Raw genomic sequence first — 21,228 nt, forward strand, 5'->3', positions numbered from 1 at the left:
TTGCTAAATCCAATTAAATAAATAAATGAGTTAGTTAATGTTAACTAGTGATGTCTTAATAAATTTGATGGTTGAGTCATGTGTTGAGTCTGTAATTTAATGATGCTTATGCTTTATTATTAGTAGCATGTTAGGTATTTCTTAATTTATTTCACAGCTTGTATGTACTCAGCTTTGCTGATTGCGTGCTTTTGTGTATGGCTTTCTTGGGTCATGGCCTTCGCCTTTCAATGACCCTGTGACGATCCAATTTTTACACTTGTAATATTAGGGAGCAAATTAACCACGGGTTCTTACACATGCAGCATCTGTTTCTAGATAGTGGGATCTTGAGTGGAGAGTTGGTTACTTTTCATATTTTATTGCTATTTACATTTAAAGCTATTTAAACTCAACTTTATTTCATACTATTTCCATTGGTTTAAGTTTTGAATAAGGGCCTTAAGGGTTCCAAGTTGTAAGATATAATTTGGTTTTGGTTATTGATTTTGAAATTTATATATGTTTGTTTTAGTTTTTCCGCTCCTATTTTCTGAATAAGCCTTAATGTTTGAACATGTGGCGGTAGCACGTCAGTAATTCTCTTGGAATTGTTCAGGTTATTCACAAGTTTTTAAGAGAGAATTATTGGGGTGTTACAGAGGCCCTCGCCTAACCAAAGTCTTAGGACAAGACCCTGTCCAGCTCGTCTGCCTCCGCGGAACTCCCTCCAACCGAGCCCTACCTTAGCTCGGCTGGTCTTAATTCCTCGAATAGTAAAGGGGCCTTACCCTTATCCTTCTTCTCGTCCCCTGAACTGTGATTTCCAGATGGAGCGGGACGAAGGGAGTCAATGGGCTCGACAATTACTATGCCAGTCCTAGGTCTTGCCAACTTGTGAGCTTGAGAAAATGGGGGAGCAAGAGTTCGCCCAGCCGCCACAGAAGGGCCTGGATGATTTTGGTATGGTGTGCTAGCAGCCGTGGAGGTCTGTGGCTGACTTTAGCCAGATTGAATACGAGGGTGGTGCAATGACTGCTCGGGCCGATTTTTGTCAAATTGAATACAGTGGTTGTATGACAGGGTAAAGTCGTATCCCCAAATCAAAAGTAATTCCTAAATCCTCTAACTAATGTAGATAGGGAAGTAGGGTCGAATCCACAGAGAAACGAGTCTTTCTATTCCTAATTAATTAAAGTAATCTAAATTATAAGTAACCAGTATGTAAATTTGGATATAAAACTAAACTACGGAGATTAAGAATAAGGAGAAAATAATATTTAAAAGGATCTAGGGCATAGGTTCACCAATAAATAATATTCCAGGGTAAAACATAATAATCAACCATCAATGCATACATTAATCAGATCATAAAGGGCTTTCGCTACGTATTACAATCACACAATTAATTTACCGGTATTAAATCTCATCTTTCGAATCTCGACTTAACCATTTATAAATTAACCTGCCTATTGAAACTAGACCTAAACATTAACTCTCATCTGTCGAATCTTGAATCAATATTGTTAAACTCATGCATAAAAGATCTGCGCAAATCTAGTCACAGAGCATTAAATCAATCAATAGGAAATTAATCTAGCATTGACAATTAACAACAATAAATTACCCCTTCATATTATTTATGGATCCCCATAAACCCTAGAAATAAAACTACTCACACATAATAAAAACTAAACTAATCAAAGCAATAAAACAAGACATGATCAAAAGAATAAAGTAAATAACTAAGATTAAGAGAAGAGAAATCGTTACCAAAATAAATCTGGAATTAAGAATCAAGTTAAGAACAAAGTGTATGAGAGAGAAAACTAATTTAAAAGCTAAGTAGAGAGAGAAAATCTAAGAAAACAATTAAGAGAGAGTAAAGAAGAGTAAAGAAAGAGGGTACTAAACTCGTTTTACGGAGAAGTCTTTATACTCCGTACGAATCCTAAACTAAAACAAACTTAAACGTCAAAATAAACTCTTAATAATAACACGCGCCCGATCGGGCGAGGCACCGCCCGATCGGGCGCGCCTTTTTTCTCATCAGGTACGTTTCTCGCGCCTGGCCGGGCGCGTCTTCGGGCGTCGACCTTTGCTTCCCTCGCCCGGCCGGGCGCGCCTCCGGGCGCCAGCCTCTTTGACCGGGCGGCTCTCTTGGGCCACTATTTGGACTATGATTGGGCTCCAATTTTCGGGCCAATCTGGGTTTCCTCTTCGGGTCTTGAATACTCGGTCCAAATGCCCCAATATCACATATACCGAGCCTTAATCACCGGTTCGATGGCTCTAACCGGCCTTGGGCTATAAAAACTGGTCGTGCTTCTCCAATGCTCGTGATTGCTCCATAATATCTCGGGAAAATGCTCCAAAAGTGCAAATCCCTGCAAAAGTCAACCAAATCTACGAAAACACTAGAAAACACCAATTAGTAATAAAAATGGCTATAAAGAGCCAAAAACACTACTAATTATGACCAAAGGACGGGGGTAAAATACTATATAAAATAGACACATCAAACTCCCCCAAGCCAAACCTTTGCTTGTCCCTAAGCAAAGATCTCATCAATGAATAAATAAATATGCTTCACCCCAAAAAGTAAAAATCAAGCACAAACGATTCAGGGTAAATCAAATAAACATGCTTCAAAATCAACCAATCAAAACCATCCAATTACCTTTCCTCCCTAACAATTGTCAAATAGAGTAAACCACAAGAGCATATAGAATTCAAGACTAGTGCTCACACACTCAACTCTCATTTATGTGGCGAGTAAAAGATGTACTCGATCGCTCTCCAACCAACCCCTTTATGTGAACAATGCCCTCCCAACTCACACTCTCGTGTGTATAAAAAGATGTACGCTCAACCTACTAGTCGACTCGAAATATGTCAAATCATAACTTGCATTGATAAACAACACTTTCACATTCATACAACTCTATGCACAAAGGTTGAAAGGTCTTTAAAGCTTGTAATGTAAGGCTAGGGTAAAGGGTAGGAATCATTTGGGAACAAGTGAGAGAAAAGCTATGCTTAAAGGGAGAGAATCCTAATAAAACCCATGATCAAAATAAATAATGATCAACATCTCCTACATAACCAACTCTAACAAAAAATCCACCAAATATACTCCAAACAATATAAATAATCCCAACTCTTACAATTTCACTCATAAGATATAATAATGAAGAAGCGGAGTGAATAAACAAACTTTATATCCAAACTTGAATTTTTCATTGAAGCTCAATTTTTTTTTTTCCTTTTGATCAGCCTCCAACTAGAATATTTGAACATTGAACATTTTTTTCTCTTTGTTTTTTTTTCATTTGAAGTTCACTTTTTTTTCATTTGTTTTTCTTTTACTTGAACTTCTCTTTTTTTTTTCCATAACATCATGCTTTATTTTTTCAAGATGATATAACTTTCAAACTCGTCAAAAATAAACATGATCAAGAATAAAATAACTTCTCAAAACCCACCCAAATTGTGCAAATAATAAGCACACTACAAACTCCCTCACCTCACTCACTAATAGCTCCCCCAAGCCTAGCTTGGGATTAGTAACCAATGGGGCAAAATAGGCTTGTAATGTGGCTAATAAACAACAAAAAGTCAAGGCAACAACATGGGTAGCAAGAAGGGAACAAATGTATCTACAATCATCTCGAGGCTACCTAAAAGAATGAACGCCTTCGTCCTCCTCAATGTGCATAATAATGAGTCATACAAACACTACTTATAGTTGCAAATCAATACTCAAATTCATTGACATACCAGGAACTAACACACATTCCTAACCAAATCAACTAGTCAAGCACTATATTCACAAGTAGTTGGACAGAATTGACTCATGTTAAGGTTTCAAGGATCAAATATCAAATCATGATCAACTAATCCACAATGCTTATCATCAATAACCAAGAATCAAACAATTTTTCTCAAGTATGGGGCACAGGGAAGCATGATTTACAATTCATTGGAACGTATTTTTGGATTTTTTATTTTCTCAATTTTTTTGTATTTTTCTCATATAAGAAAGCAATAAAACTAACCTAGGAAGCAATAAATCTAACCTAAGAAAACACACCAAAAATAAAAGAAAAGAGAAAAAGAAAGATAGCAAATCCAAAATCTCCCCCAAGCTAGAATTAGACAATGTCCTCATTGGATCGGGAACTAGCCCAGCATAGCTAGTCCTGATCCTCCTCATCCATGGAGCCAAACCCTGCACCTCCACTGCCACCTGCACTAGAAGAGCTACCACCAAAATAATCAGCATGAAAACTCCCCCCCGCCGGTCCCCCGAAAGGAATGACCTGGCCGTACCCATGGAAGGCAGAATAGTCAGTATAAATGCCATGGGCAGTGGGATCCCTACTCGGCCCCAGTCCTAATACACCAGTTACTCAAAATACCTAGCAGTCATATAGGTATCTACTCCACAGTTAGTTAGTTGGTGGGGTCCACCCTCAACAAAACCGGCCTTTTTCACTGTTATTCTAGTGATAAGGCCTCCTATACGAATGGGGGTGCGACACTGGGTACTGGTTGTGGCATGTCTGCTCAAATGTTGGATAATGTACCTACCTATGTTCAATTTCCCAAACCCATACACATAGTAACCTATAACAGCTAGTTCGTTAGTTTGGGCGTTATAAGGCTCGTTCCTACCTAAAAAACACAAACCCGCAAATCTTTGCCAGATTTTTGGGATAGGGTGATGAATAGGTTTGGTACTAGTATGTTGTGGGTCGGGAGTAGGCAAACCAGTCAGAGCATAATAAATGTCACCCATTTTATATTCAGCATGCCATTGGTGTGGTAATTCAGAATTTAATTCAAACAATTTAAAACATAAGATAAACTAATATTCCTATTGTTCAACCTAAAAATTAAATTCGGTCCATTTCTACTATTTACAACTTTTAGAGAAGACAAGAATTCACAAGTTAATTCACGGTATGTAGGATAATGCATATCAACGAATTTTCTCATGCCTATGTCATTTAAAAATCGTTTCACAAAATCATATAAACCATAAGATTCTAAAGTAGGGCGGTGTAACCACCGTGAAGCAATTACCTCGCGCCCGACTAGGTGTTCTAGCCGCTCCTTTTGCTCCTGGCTAGCAATACGGATCGTCGGCCAGTATGGGAGTTGTAAATCCGGGTCATACTCCTCCCTCGAGCTAGAACTCCTACCGAAAATAGATCGAGCCCTCTTTGAAGCCATGGTAAAAATGGGTATGAAAATTAATTTGAATGAAATTCGAAAATTTTGATATAGAAATGTAGAGGATGAAGAAAGGATTAATAATACGTAAAAAGTTTTGGATTTGGATAAGAAATGGAGAAGAAAACTTAGAGAGAAGGTAGAGGATTTAAGTTTTTTAGAGAAAGAAAGTTAGGGAGGAAGGAGATAGAAATGAGAAAAACGAAGAAAGAAGAAGAAGAAGTAGGTCGGGTGTGTTGCACTCGGTCGGGCGATTTGGTTTTTAATATCTGTTATGCTCTCGCGCCCGGTCGGGCGGCATTCGCACGATCGGGCGATCTAAATGCTTGTTTTGCTTCAACTCTTGCGCCCAGTCGGGCGACATTTGCCCGATCGGGCGATCTGATGAAATAGTTTCCGTCTCTTCTCGCGCCCGGTCGGGCGAACAAATATGTCTGTATACGACGAGTTTCTCGCCCGGTCAGGCACCCATCGCCCGGTCGGGCAAAAACACTCGATTTTTAGACACAGCTCTTGTGCCCGGTCGGGCGAGCTTCGCCCGGTCGGGCCCGAGGCTATTTGACGAATTTGTTGCTTTCTTCTTTTCTTCATTTTTTGGCACTCTTTTCCTTCAAAACTGTACAAAAACTCATAAAACTCATTAAATTCCCTCATCTCTCCTCTCATAAGATAAAGAAAGAAAAACTAGTCTAAAAAGCATTAAAAATACGGGTTGCCTCCCGTAAAGCGCTGGTTTATCTAGGTCCCGCACGACCTTCTTACCAAGTACAAGAACTAGGACCCTTGTCCTAACGCTTGATCGGACGGTTTCTCACCCGGTCGAGCGGTGTTTTGGCTACGACGCGGCTTCCTGACATGCCTTGTGGGACGCCAATTCACTTTGTCTGGTGGATCCTCTTTGACTTGGATTGGGGGCCCTTCAATGCTACGCACTAAAGACCCTTATTGGATCATGGGTTGCTTCAAATTTTCATTGCATTTAACACTTGCAACTTAATCTGGCGGAACACTTACCGTAGGCTCAATTTGCACAACTTGCTTGATTGATTCAACTTTTTCATCCTCAAAACCAAGACCGACAGTGTAGAGGGCTCTTTCTATTGCATCAACTTCCTTCTGCCATTTGTCTATCATATCTGAAAGGGATGCAACACAAGATACCGCCTCCAAGGGATCTTTTTCAAGAGCTTGGGGCTTCTTAGAATAATACTGAACCACATTAACACTAAAGCACTTCTCCTCTGTCATGGGGCTTTTAGTGGTATTATTAAGATTAAAAATAATTTTATCATCTCCTACTGATAGTGTTTATTTACCACTTCTCACATCTATAATTGCTCCTGCAGTGTTAAGGAATGGTCTACCCAAAATGATTGGGGTTTGCATATCCTCAGCCATATCAAGAACAACAAAATCAACAGGTATATAAAATTTACCTACTCTAACGGGAACATCCTCTAAAACACCTAAAGGGTATTTGAAAGAACGGTCAGCCATTTGTATAGTAATATTGGTAGCTTTTAATTTACCCATATTCAATTTGGAACACACAGATAATGGCATGACACTAACGCTAGCACCCAAATCCCATAATGCATTATCGATCATTAGATTGCCAATATGACAAGGGATAGGAAAGCTACACAGATCTTTTAATTTAGGTGGAGATTTATTTTGAAGTACGGCACTACACTCTACAGTGAAAGCTACTTTCTCTACCTCACTAATTGATCTTTTTCTTGTCAATATTTCTTTCATAAATTTTGCATATGAAGGAATTTGTGTGATTAATTCAGTGAAGGGAACTGTTACCTTCAAATCTTTTACCATCTCCAGGAACTTACCAAACTGCTTATCCAAATTATTTTTCAGTTGCCGATTGGGGAAGGGAAGTTTGATAATTGACTTTGGAGCATTATTGCTCTTATCTGGAGTGGCCACCTTCTCAGGGGTCGTACCCTGCAATGCAGAATTAGATATATATCAGTACTATGCTTTAGCCCTGCAGGGCTATTAGCTACATTGTCTTGTTTAACGAAATCAAGATTAACATTATTTATTAAAACAGGTTCATCAACTCTGGGCATAGGGGGCCCTTTATAGTTTGAACCACTCCTTAGAGTAATTGCATAGGCTTGATCCGTAGGCCTGGTCGGCTGTGCTTGCAAAGCGCCCGGTTGGCGGGCTTGCAGAGTAGCAGAAAGTTGCACAATTTGATTATCTACAATTTTATTGTGTGCTAGAATTGAATCAATTTGTGCATCTCTACTCTCCGTGTGCTTCTGCATATTAACCAACATCGCTCTAATTTTTACCAAAGCGGGGTCGGAAGATGAGGAGGATTGTTGTGGTTGGTTTTTCTGGCCAGCATTGGGATGGTAATATTTCTGTTGTTGTTGTTGTGGTGCCTGTGGCTCTTGTGGTGGTGGATTTTTAACATTAGTATTCCGGTAGGAAAGGTATGGATGATTCCGATACCCAGGATTGTAGGTGTTGGAGTATGGGTTATTCTGCCTATAAGCTTGAAAGGCATTAACTTGCTCCACGGAACTCCTGCAATCTTGTTCCCAATGACCTATAATTCCACAATTTTCACAGAAAGCCTCATTAGCATTATTATTAATTGCAGAAACATTAGCTATATTAACAGTGCTAAGATTATCTAATTTTTGGCAGATAGAAGTTAATTGAGCTTGCAAAAAGGATACAGAGTCAACACTATGCTTCCCCTTGTTAGCAAAGCCTCTAGGATTCCCATATTTGGAATTATGTATCGCCATATCTTTAATAACCTGACCTGCATCATCAACATTAAGATTCATAAACCTCCCACTAGTTGCAGAATCTAAAATTATTCTAGATGAATTTCCAATGCCATTTTAAAAGGCTTGGATTAACTGCCATTGTGCCAGATTATGGTGGGGGCATTCTCTTTGTAGGTCCTTGAACCTCTCCCAAGCCTCATATAAAGTTTCATCGGCTTCTTGGGTAAAGTTCTAAATTGCACTCCGTAGTACGGCTGTTCTCTCTACAGGATAATACTTGTTATAAAAATTCAAAACAAGAGTTTCCCAGTCAGTTATACCAAGTGCAGTGCTACTTAAACCATTAAACCACAATTTAGCTTTTCCAGTTAAAGAGAAAGGAAAGGGAATCTCCCTGATTTGGTCTTGTGTGACCCCGGCTTGCCTGATGGTATTACAATACTGACAATAGTCTACAACGTGAAGGTTCGGGTTTTCACCCTTAGCTCCACTAAATTGCTTCCTCTCTATCATTGTTATAAATTGGGGTTTAATTTCAAATTGTACCCATCAAGAGCCGGAGTGGGAGTGAGATGTGGAAAATCTGTAAGCTTTGGTTGTGACTAATCACTAAGCTTCTTTGGAGCCGTCATCTCTGATTCTGGATCTAATGATACCTCTGAATCGCTAGAACCAGTTGGAGGATCTCAGTGATTATTATTATCACCAGAATCTGCCAGGATTTGCTAGTAAAGATTTTTCTGTCTATGGAAGGATCGTTCGATCTCAAGATCGAATGGGACGTACCCTGTCTGGAACACTGATGTGTCTATTTTATATAGTATTTTACCCCCGTCCCTTGGTCATAATTAGTAGTGTTTTTGGCTCTTTAGAGCCACTTTTATTACTAATTGGTGTTTTTTAGTATTTTCGTTGATTTGGTTGACTTTTGGAGTATTTTTTCCCAAGATATTTTAGAGCAATCACGAGCACTGGAGAAGCACAACCATTTTTTATAGCCCAGGGCCGGTTAGAGCCATCGAACCGGTAATTAAGGGCTCGGTATAGGTGATACCGGGGCATTTGGACTGAGTATTCAAGACCGGAAGAGGAAACCCAGATTGGCCCGAAGAATTGGAGCCCAATCGTAGTCCAATTAGTGGCCCAAGAGAGCCGCCCGACCAAAGAGGCTGGCGCCCGGAGGCGCACCCGGCCGGACGGGAGAAGCTAAGGTCGGCGCCCAGTGACGCACCCGGTCGGGCGCGAGATTCAATCTGAAGAGAAAAAAAGGCGCGCCCGATCGGGCGGTACCTCGCCCGATCGGGCGCGTGTAATTAATAGGAGACGATTAGCGTCGTTTTAGTTTGTTTTAGTTTAGGATTTGTACAGAGTATAAATACTCCTCCGTAATACGATTTTAGGATCTCACTCTCTCTCTCTCTCTCTCTCTTTTACTCTTTCATTACTCTCTTAATTGTTTTCTTAGATTTTCTTTCTCTTAAACTTTTGTTCTTAATCTACTCTTAATTCTAGATTTATTTTGGTAACGATTTCTCTTCTCTTAATCTTAGTCGTTTATTTTATTCCTTTAATCATGTCTTGCTTTATTGCTTTGATTAGTTTAGTTTTTATTATGTGTGAGTAGTTTCTTTCTAGGGTTTATGGGGATCCATGAATAATATGTAGGGGTAATTTATTGTTGTTAATTATTAATGCTAGATTAATTTCCTATTGATTGATTTAATGCTCTGTGACTAGATTAGGACTACTCTTTTATGCATGAGTTTGACAATATTGATTCGAGATTCGACAGATGAGAATTGATGTTTAGGTCTAGTTACAATAGGAAGGTTATTTATAAATGGTTAGGTCGAGATTCGAAAGATGAGATTTAATACCGGTAAATTAATTGTGTGATTATAATACGTAGCGAAAGCCCTTTATAATCTGATTAATGTATGCATTGATGAATGATTATTATTTTCTACCCTGGAATATTTTTTATTGGTGAACCTATGCCCTAGATCCTTTTATATATTATTTTCTCCTTAATCTTGATCTCCGTAGTTTAGTTTATTATTCAAATATAAATATTGGTTACCTCATAATCTAGATTATAATAGTTAATTAGGAATAGAAAGATTTGTTTCTCTGTGGATTCGACCCTACTTCCCTATCTACATTAGTTAGAGGATTTAGGAATTACTTTTGATTTGGGGATACGACTTTCCCCTGTCAAAATTTGGCGCCGTTGCTGGTGAAACGGTTTTATTTTTATTTCTGATTATTTTTGTAGTTTAGGTTATTTCTTTTTGTCTCAGAGAACGTTAGTTCTTTGAGGCAGATCTCATATTTGCTTTTAGTTTTTTTTTTTGTTTATGCCCAGGTGTTCCAGATCAGGGTACATCGCATTCGATCCTGAGATCGAACGCTCCTTTCATAGACAGAAAAATCTCTACAAGCAAATCCTGGCGGATTCTGGTGATAATAATAATCACCGAGACCCTCCAACTGGTTCTAGCGAATACGAGGTATCATCAGATCCAGAATCATAGATGACGGCTCCAAAGAAGCTTAGTGATTACTCACAACCCAAGCTCACAGATTTTCAACATCTCACTCCCACTCCGACTCTTGATGGGGGTTCAATTTGAAATTAAACCTCAATTTATAACGATGACAGAGAGGAAGAAATTCAGTGGAGCTAGGGGTGAAGACCCAAATCTTCACATTGCCGACTATTGTCCATATTGCAATACCATTAGGCAAGCCAGGGTCACTCAAGACCAAATCAGGGAGATTCTTTTTCCCTTTTCTTTAATTGGAAAAGCTAAATTGTGGTTTAATGGCTTAAATAGAACTGCACTTGGTATAACTGACTGGGAAACTCTTGTTTTGAATTTTTATAACAAGTATTATCCTGCAGAGAGACCAGCCGTACTACGGAGTGCGATTCAGAACATTGCCCAAGAAGCCGATGAATCTTTATATGAGGCTTGGGAGAGGTTCAAGGACCTACAAAGAGAATGCCCTAACCATAATTTAGCACAATGGCAGCTAATCCAAGCCTTTTATAATGGCATTGGAAATTCTTCTAGAATAATTATAGATTCTGCAGCTAGTGGGAGATTTATGAATCTTAATGTTGATGATGCAGGTCAGGTTATTGAAGATATGGCGATACACAATTCCTAATATGGGAATCCTAGAGGTTTTTCTAACAAGGGGAAGCATAGTGATGACTCTGTATCCTTTTTGCAAACTCAATTGACCTCTATCTGCCAAAAATTAGATAATCTGAGCACTGGTAATGTAGCTAATGTTTCTGCAATTATTAATAATTCTAATGAGGCTTTTTGTGAAAATTGTGGTATTATAGGTCATTGGGAACAAGATTGCAGGAGTTCCGTGGAGCAAGTTAATGCCTTTCAAGCTTATAGGCAGAATAACCCATATACCAACACCTACAATCCTGGGTATCGGAATCATCCGTACCTTTCCTACCGGAGTACTAATGTTCAAAATCCACCACCACAAGAACCACAGGCGCCACAGCAACAGCAGCAGAAATATTACCATCCCAATGCTGGCCAGAAGAACCAACCACAACAACCCTCCTCATCTTCCGACCCTTCTCTGGTGGAAATTAGAGCGATGTTGGTTAATATGCAGAAGCACATGGAGAGTAGAGATGCAAAAATTGATTCAATTCTATTGCATAATAAAATTGTAGATAATCAAATTGCGCAACTTTTCGCTACTCTACAAGCCCGCCGCAACAGGGAGCTCTGCCGGCACAGCCGACCAGGCCTATGGATCAAGCCTATGCAATTACTCTAAGGAGTGGTTCAAACTATGAAGGGCCCTCTATGCCCAGAGTTGATGAACCTGATTTATTAAATAATGCTAATCTTGATTCCGTTAAACCAAACAATGTAGTTAATAGCCCTGCAGGGATAAAGGGTAGTACTAACATATCGAATTCTACATTGCAGGGTACGACTCCAGAGAAGGTGGCTACTCCAGACAAGAGCAACAATGCTCCAAAGCCAATTATCAAACTTCCATTCCCCAGTGTCACTTGAAGACAAATTTGGATAAGCAGTTTGGTAAGTTGCTGGAGATGGTAAAAGATTTGAAGGTAACAATTCCCTTCATTGAATTAATTACACAAATTCATTCATATGAAAAATTTATGAAAGAAATATTGACAAGGAAAAGGTCTATTAGTGAGGTAGAGACAGTAGCTTTCACTGTAGAGTGTAGTGCCATACTTAAAAATAAGTCTCCACCTAAATTAAAAGATCCGGGTAGTTTTTATATCCCTTGTCATATAGGCAATATAATTATTGATAATGCATTGTGTGATTTGGGTGCTAGCGTTAGTGTCATGCCATTATCTGTGTGTTCCAAGTTGAATATGGGTAAATTAAAAGCTACCAATATAACTCTACAAATGTCCGACCGTTCTTTCAAATACCCCTTAGGTGTTTTAGAGGATGTCCCCGTTAGAGTAGGTAAATTTTATATACATGTTGATTTTGTTGTTCTTGATATGGCTGAGGATATGCAAACCCCAATTATTTTGGTAGACCATTCCTGAACACTGCAGGAGCAATCATAGATGTGAGAAGTGGTAAGTTAACACTATCAGTAGGGGATGATAAAATTGTTTTTAATCTTAATAATACCCCTAAAAGCCCCAAGAATGAGGAGAAATATTTTAGTTTTAATGTGGTTGAGAATTATTCTAACAAGCCCCAAGCTCTTGAAAAAGATCCCTTGGAGGCGGTATCTTGTGTTGCATCCCTTTCAGATGAGATGGACAAATGGCAGAAGGAAGTTGATGCTATAGAAAGAGCACTCTACACTGTTGGTCTTGGTTTCGAGGACGAAAAGGTGGAATCAATCAAGCAAGTTGTGTAATTTGAGCCTACGGTAAGTGTTCCGCCAGATCGAGTTGCAAGTGTTGAATGCAATGACAATTTGAAGCAACCCTCGATCAAAGAAGGATCTTTAGTGCGTAGCATTGAAGTCCTTCCAGTCCAAGTCAAGGAAGATCCACCAGAAAAGTGAATTGACGTCCCACAGGGCATGTCAGGAAGTCGCGTCGCAGCCGAAACACCGCTAGACCGGCTGAGAAACCGCCTGATCAAGCGTTAGGCCAAGGGTCCTAGTTGTTGTACTTGGTAAAAAGGTCGTGCGGGACCTAGATAAACCAACGCTTTGCGGGAGGCAACTCGTATTTTTAATGCTTTTTTAGACTAGTTTTTCTTTCCTTTTTCTTATGAGAGGAGAGATGAGAGAATTTGACGAGTTTTATGAGTGCTTATGTAGGTTTGAAACAAAGAAGAAAATACTAAATTCATCAATTAGCCTTGGGCCCGACCAAGCGAAGCTCGCCCGACCGGGCGCGAGAGCTAGTCTTCAGAATCAAGTATTTTCGCCCGACCGGGTGATGGGAGCCCGACCGGGCGTGAAACCCGTTGTATACGGACATATTTGTCCGCCCGATCAGGCGACTCTCGCCCGACCGGGCGCGAGAAGAGGTGAAAATTGGCACGTTTGATCGCCCGACCGGGCGAAGGGCGCCTGACCGGGCGAAGGGCGCCCGACCGGGCGCGAGAGTTGAAGGAAATCGCGAATTTAGATCGCCCGATCGGGCGAATACTGCCGGACCGGGCGCGAGAGCACAGCGAAAATTGCAAATTAGATCGCCCGACCGGGCGCGACGCACCCGACTCCTTTCTTCTTCTTTTTTTTTCTTCGTTTCTTTCTCATCTAACTCATCTCCTCCATAACCTTCTCTCTCTAAAACTTGAATTCTCTCTACCTTCTCTCTAAGATTTCTTCTCCAATTCTCACCCAAATTCAAAACTTTTTACATATTTGTAATCTCCTCTTCATCCTCTACATTTCCATATAAAAATTTTCAGATTTTATTCAAATAAATTTTCATACCCATTTCTACCATGGCTTCAAAGAGGGCTCGGTCTATTTTCGGTAGGAGCTCCAGTTCGAGGGAGGAATACGACCCGGATTTGCAACTCCCGTACTGGCCGACGATCCGTATTGCTAGCCGAGAGTAAAAGGAGCGGCTAGAACACTTAATCGGGCTTGAGGTAATTCCTTCTCGGTGGTTACACCGCCCTACTTTAGAATCATTTGGTTTGTATGATTTTGTAAAACGATTTTAAAATGACATTGGCATGAGAAAATTTGTTGATATGCACTATCCTACATACCGAGAACTAACTTGTGAATTTTTGTCTTCTTTACAAGTTGTAAGTAGTAGAAATGGGCCGAATTTAATTTTTAGGTTGAACAATAGGAATATAAGTTTAACTTATGTAGAATTTTGTAAATTATTTGAATTAAATTCTGAATTACCTCACCAATGGCATGCAGACTATAAAATGGGTGACATATATCATGCTTTGATTGGTTTGCCTACTCCTGACCCCCAACATGCTTGTACCAAACCTATTCATCACCCTATCCCAAAAATCTGGCAAAGATTTGCGGGTTTGTGTCTTTTAGGTAGGAACGAGCCCCATAATGCCCAAACTAACGAACTAGCTGTCATAGGACACTATGTGTATGGGTTCGGGAAATTGAACATAGGTAGGTTTATTATTCACCATATGAGCAGGCATGCCACGACCAGCACCACATCTCGCACCCTAATCCGTTTAGGAGGCCTTATCACTCGAATAGCAGTGAAAAAGGCCGGTTTTGTAGTGGATGGACCCCACCAACTGACCAACTGTGGACCAGATACCTATATGACTGCTAGGTATTTTAAGGAGTTGGGGTGGGTACGACCGGATAGCGAGCAGACACCCTTCTGGTGTATTAGGACTGGGAGCGAGCAACCTTTACCCATATTTCCCCTACCCAGTCCTGAATTGACCGCCTTTCCCCCAGGAAAACCATCTTATACATATGATCTTCTAGTTTCCAACGCTAGGGGGCAAGCACCACCACCACCAGTTCCACCACCCTAGCCTCAGCCTCAGCCCGAGGTGGCATTCTCTCCACCTCGCATGCCTCACTCCGTCCCTCATGTTGACTCTGACCCAGTTTGGGACCTTCAGAGTATAGGTCAGGCCTTAGGACGTATCGAGCATTCCCATACTGACCTTGGGTGGATGGTAGGCTCCATAGACCAGAGGTTAGGGTACCTAGAGAGGAACCAGGGTAGAGATCTTTACCCTATGTACGATGATTATGCTCGTTGGGGCAACATTCCCGACGACGCTATTCACCCTGACTGGTTTCAGCCTCCACCCCAGGGATACGATAGGGATCCCACTGCCCATGGTTTTTACACTGACTATTCTTCCTTCCATGGGTACGGCCAGGACGTTCCTTTCGAGGGACCGACGGGGGGGGGGATTTTCATGCTGATTATTTTGGTGGTAGCTCTTCTGGTGCAGGTGGTGCAGGTGGCAGTGGAGGTGCAGGCTTTGGCTCCATGGATGAGGATGATCAGGACTAGCTATGCTGGGCTAGTTCCCGAGCCAATGAGGACATTGTCTGATTCTGGCTTGGGGGAGATTTTGGATTTGGTATCTTTCTTTTTCTCTTTTCTTTTATTTTTGGTGTGTTTTCTTAGGTTAGTTTTATTGCTTTCTTATACATGAAAAATACAAAAAAAATCAAAAATTAAAAAAATCCAAAAATACGTTCCAATGAAATGTAAATCATGCTTCCCTGTGCCCCTTACTTGAGAAAATTGTTTTGATTCTTGGTATATGATGATAAGCATTGTGGATTAGTTAATCATGATTTGATGTTTGATTGACTTGAAACCTTAACATGAGTCAATTTTGTCCAACTACTTGTGAATATAGTGCTTGACTAGTTGATTTGATTAGGAATGTGTGTTAGTTCCTGGTATGTCAATGAATTTGAGTATTAGTTTGCAACTATAAGTAATGTTTGTATGATTCATTATTATGCACATCGAGGAGGACGAAGGCATTTGTTCTTTTAGGTAGCCTCTAGATGATTGTAGATACATTTGTTCCCTTCTTGCTGCCCATGTTGTTGCCTTGACTTTTTGTTGTTTATTAGCCACATTACAAGCCTATTTTTCCCCATTGGTTACTAGTCCCAAGCTTGGCTTGGGGGAGCTATTAGTGAGTGAGGTGAGGGAGTTTGTAGTGTGCTTATTATTAGCACAATTTGGGTGGGTTTTTGAGAAGTTGTTTTGTTTTTGATCATGTTTATTTTTGATGAGTTTGAGAGTTATATTTTCTTGAAAAAACTAAAGCATGATGTTATGAAGAAGAAAAAAGAGAAGTTCAAGAAAAAAAATGTGAAAAAATAAGTGAACTTCAATAGAAAAAAGAAAAGAAAAAAGTGTTCAATTGTTCTAGTTGGAGGTTGATAAAAATAAAATACAAATAAAATAAGAGTTTCAATGAAAAATTCAAGTTTGGAAAGAAAGTTTGTTTATTCACTCCACTTCTTCATTATTATATTTCTATGAGTGAAATTGTAAGAGTTGGGATAGTTTATATTGTTTGGAGTATATTTGGTGGATTTTTGTTGGAGTTGGTTATGTAGGAGATGTTGATCATTATTTATTTTGATCATGGGCTTTATTAGGATTGCTCCCTTAAGCATAGCTTTTCTCTCACTTGTTCCCAAATGATTCCTACCCTTTACTCTAGCCTTACATTACAAGCTTTAAAGACCTTCTGACCTTTGTGCGTAGAATTGTATGAATGTGAAAGTGTTGTTTATCAATGCAAGTTATGATTTGACATATTTCGAGTCGACTAGTAGGTTGGATATAAAACTAAACTACGGAGATTAAGAATAAGGAAAAAATAATATATAAAAGGACCTAGGGCATAGGTTCACCAATAAATAATATTCCAGGGTAAAATATAATAATCAACCATCAATGCATACATTAATCAAATCATAAAGGGCTTTCGCTACGTATTACAATCACACAATTAATTTACCGGCATTAAATCTCATCTTTCGAATCTTGACTTAACCATTTCTAAATTAATCTGCCTATTGAAACTAGACCTAAACATTAATTCTCATATGTCGAATCTCGAATCAATATTGTTAAACTCATGCATAAAAGATCTGCGCAAATCTAGTCACAGAGCATTAAATCAATCAATAGGAAATTAATCTAGCATTGACAATTAACAACAATAAATTACCCCTTTATATTATTTATGGATCCCCATAAACCCTAGAAATAAAACTACTCACACATAATAAAAACTAAACTAATCAAAGCAATAAAACAAGACATGATCAAAGAATAAAGTAAACAACTAAGATTAAGAGAAGAGAAATCGTTACCAAAATAAATCTGGAATTAAGAATCAAGTTAAAAACAAAGTGTATGAGAGAGAAAACTAATCTAAAACCGGAGTAGAGAGAGAAAATCTAAGAAAACAATTAAGAGAGAGTAAAGAAGAGTAAAGAAAGAGGGTACTAAACTCGTTTTACGGAGAAGTATTTATACTCCGTACGAATCCTAAACTAAAACAAACTTAAACGTCAAAATTAACTCCTAATAATAACATGCGCCCGATCGGGCGAAGCACAGCCCGATCGGCCGCGCCTTTTTCTCATCAGGTAAGTTTCTCGCGCCCGGCCGGGCGCGTCTTCGGGTGCCGACCTTTGCTTCCCTCGCCCGGCCGGGCGCGCCTTCGGGCCCCAGCCTCTTTGGCCGGGCGGCTCTCTTGGGCCTCTATTTGGACTACGATTGGGCTCCAATTCTTCGGGCCAATCTGGGTTTCCTTTTCGGGTCTTGAACACTCGGTCCAAATGCCCCGGTATCACATATAGTGAGCCCTTAATCACCGATTCGATGGCTCTAACCGGCCCTGGGCTATAAAAACTGGTTGTGCTTCTCCAACGCTCGTGATTGCTCCATAACATCTCGGGAAAATGCTCCAAAAGTGCAAATCCCTGCAAAAGTCAACCAAATCTACGAAAAGACTAGAAAAAACAAATTAGTAATAAAAATGGCTCTAAAGAGCCAAAAACACTACTAATTATGACCAAAGGACGGGGGTAAAATACTATATAATATAGACACATCATGGTGCAATGACTGCTCGGGCCGATTTTGGTCAGATTGACATGTGACCGTTCGAGGAGGAGAGCGGGGCAAAGAAGTCGGTAACTCGTCCGCTCCAAGGATCGAGTTAGAAAATAAAGCGCGGGATACATTCGGACCCCTCCTAGAAGTGGAGGTTCCTAATTGATTCAAGCGTTCTTCAAATTCGACCACCAAGCACGCACTACCATCAATAGTAGTGGTGGTGTTTGTGTTTGTGTTTGACGTTGTGGTCTCCAAGTCCGTGTTGTTCAGATAATAGGAGACCAAAGGTTGAACAAGAGTGCCATCAGGATTTTTGGCAGCATGAAGGTCGTGCGTTTACCTCGTACGCACCATGTTTGGCTGCAAGGATACGGAAGAATAGGTGGGGGTGAGTTGGTACGCACTAGAAATGGACCTACTCTATAAAGACGAGGACTCGTCCCCGTCCACTCTAGATTCTTCAGTCCTTTGCAAACAGACGGCCTCATGAGGAGAAACGAACGAGGCCGAGTGTTGATCCAGGATGTTTGAAAAATCAAGCAAAAAATGAAAAAGAAAATTAAAGAAGAAAGGAAGAGTATTCGGTTACCTTCGCCCGAGTAGAAGGTTAAAAAAACTTGAAAGTTGCTTGGAAGATCTTGGATGAAGAAAGGCCGGAAAACTCTAAGTCTTGAACGGAAAACTCGAACGGGTGGCAAAACTCTCGAAGATTTCGGGAAAAAGTAACTTTCTCTCTCTAGAAGCTCTGACTTCTCTCTAGAAAGCAAGAACATCCAAAGTAAAAAATGAAGGACAAAGCCTTTCTATTAATAGGCAAAATTTGGAGGGGTAAAATGGTAAAAAGTCATTTCCGCCTAAAGAATGCCAAAAGATTAAAATTTAAAGAATTTAACCTAGAAGTCAAACGGTTAAACGCTTCCTTTTGACAGAATATGTGTAAATGTCAAGACATTTATAACATAATTCGAACGGGCATCATAGACACCCGTAACTCTCTGCATGTACCTAAGAATTTGAACCACTTCCTTGGAAATTGGAACACAATTGGATGTCACCATAGGAAAATGACACGTACGTAGAGTACGAGACCACCTGAAATCAAATATTTCATAAAGGCCTCCTTACATCAGGAGGCCTAAAATACTAAGAATGCTACAAAACGGCGCTCCCAGAGGACACGTATCCTTCACTGATTGCGTAGCCAATCAAGGGCACTAAATTCTAGGTCACTTACCCTAAGAGGCACAAATCCCCTCCCCTATAAATACCCCATTCATTGATGATGGGAGGGGTGAATTGTGACATAAGATTTAATAGAGCACTAAAAGCTCCAACTTCTCTTTACTTTCTCTCTCTATATTTATTCCATTTCCGGTCACAAACTTGATCGTCGGAGGCGGATCTCCGATTACCGGAGATTCGTGTTTTTGTAGGTGTCCGAGTCCCGTTGCCAGTCAGAGCGTGACAAGTATCCCAAGTGTAGCAAGGGCATACTTTGATCAACCACTCGACCAATGAGCCTAAGGGCCAGTCTAAATATGTCGACTACCAAGTGTAGTAAGGGTACTTTGATAAGCCGCTCGACCAATAAGCCTAAGGGCTAGTTTTTCCGTTCGACCCCATCAGGCGAACAGTATACCAAAAGGGAAATAGAAAAATTGCCTATGGCATAAGTTGCCCATCTAGGGCCAAGATTTCTTAGGCAAAGGAGCCCAATTGATGAGCGTCATTTATGACGCTCAAAAGAATAAGATTTAGGTTCAATTTCTGTAATTTCTTTCATTATTTTCATATAATTTTCTTAGCTTTACTTGGTTTCCGTTTTAATAATTCATTTTGGTTCTCGATTAGTTTTTACGAGTTTTTCATATTTTTAGATGATAATCCGTAGTTTTAGTTTAGTTTTTTATTTTATTTTGTTTTCTTCCTTAGTTTTATATGTGTTTTGTAGATGAATAATCAAGTCAAGTTGCACATTTAGAATGTTGCCCTCCTCGCGGGCATCACCTCGAGTTCACCGATGATAGGGATGCTCTGGAGCGCAGACGAGCCACACCAACCTCTCACTCGCGCACTTCCCCTGCTCCCGCAACACAAACACCGCCAACAACAACCGATTCTCCATCGCAACCAGCCAAGACCCGCATCAAAACCGCCAGCAGCCCACTCATCTCTAACGCAACCCACTCATCTCCAACAACAACCGTACCTTCAGCTTGCAGCCCCGCAAACACCGCCGTGTCCAACATTAGCAATGCTCCTAATACCCACTGACGCACGCACAAATTGGGTCATTGACCTTGATTAATCTTGGAGATCGAACGGCGATGACGATGGTGATTTGGTTGATATGCAAAACAGGGGATAAAACCCCTTATAAGAGCAGCCAAAATTGAAAAGTCCACTGACTTCGATTCTTAATAATTTCTTTCTTTTAATTTTCTTATTTATTTTCCTTTTTTTTTTCTTTTTTCTTTTTACTCTCTTTTTATTTATTTATTTGTTATTTTATTTTATTTTCATCTTATTTTATTTTTCCTTTTTAACCTTGTAAATATAAATACCCATTTTTGGGTTTGAGAGAGAACAAGTAAAATTAGAATTAGAATTTATATTTTAGCTTAGGTAGAGAGCTTCTCTCTAGATCTAGGTTAGTTTAGGTGTAACTTTAGAGAGAGAAAGTGAGGGATTTCAATGGATATTTGAGAGATTGAATATTCAAGATGACTATTGTATTGAAGATCTCCATTATCAATCAATGAGGATTTCTCACTATCTCTTCTCTTTATTGCTTTGTTTAATTTTATGTTTGTTTGGTTTAATATTGATGTTTGATTCTTGATAGTGTAATTGTTCTTAATATATTGTTGATTCTTGATTTCTTTAGTTGTTTGTTAATAGATGATGATTCTTGAGTAGTTGTTTGGCTAGGAATTGGGTGAAACTTGTATGGTTGATTGATTGTGATTAATTTGGGAATTGTGTTGATTAATTATTGAGACTAAAGTAATTAATGAAGGTTTGTATGTGTGTAATTCGATTTGGCCTTGAGAATTATGCTAAATTGCACTGTAATTGCTAATGACACGACCAATTGATTTAGGAATTGCAATTATTGATTGGTTTGGATTGTGATTCTCTTAGTTTGTTATTCATAATGAACCCTAACTTAACAAT

At 39.7% G+C, this 21,228-nt stretch overlaps 1 non-coding gene across 1 annotated transcript; it reads left to right on the forward strand.

Annotated features, from left to right (window-relative positions):
• The first annotated feature begins 8,127 nt into the window (after positions 1-8,127).
• On the forward strand, positions 8,128-8,234 carry LOC145607421 (small nucleolar RNA R71). The gene has a single exon (XR_014105560.1). It is a non-coding gene; the product is annotated as a small nucleolar RNA R71 (small nucleolar RNA).
• The last annotated feature ends 12,994 nt before the right edge of the window (positions 8,235-21,228 follow it).

Source organism: Chenopodium album, chromosome 2 (genome assembly GCF_948465745.1).
Source record: "Chenopodium album chromosome 2, dcCheAlbu1.1, whole genome shotgun sequence".
NCBI classification, from domain to species: Eukaryota; Viridiplantae; Streptophyta; class Magnoliopsida; order Caryophyllales; family Amaranthaceae; genus Chenopodium; species Chenopodium album.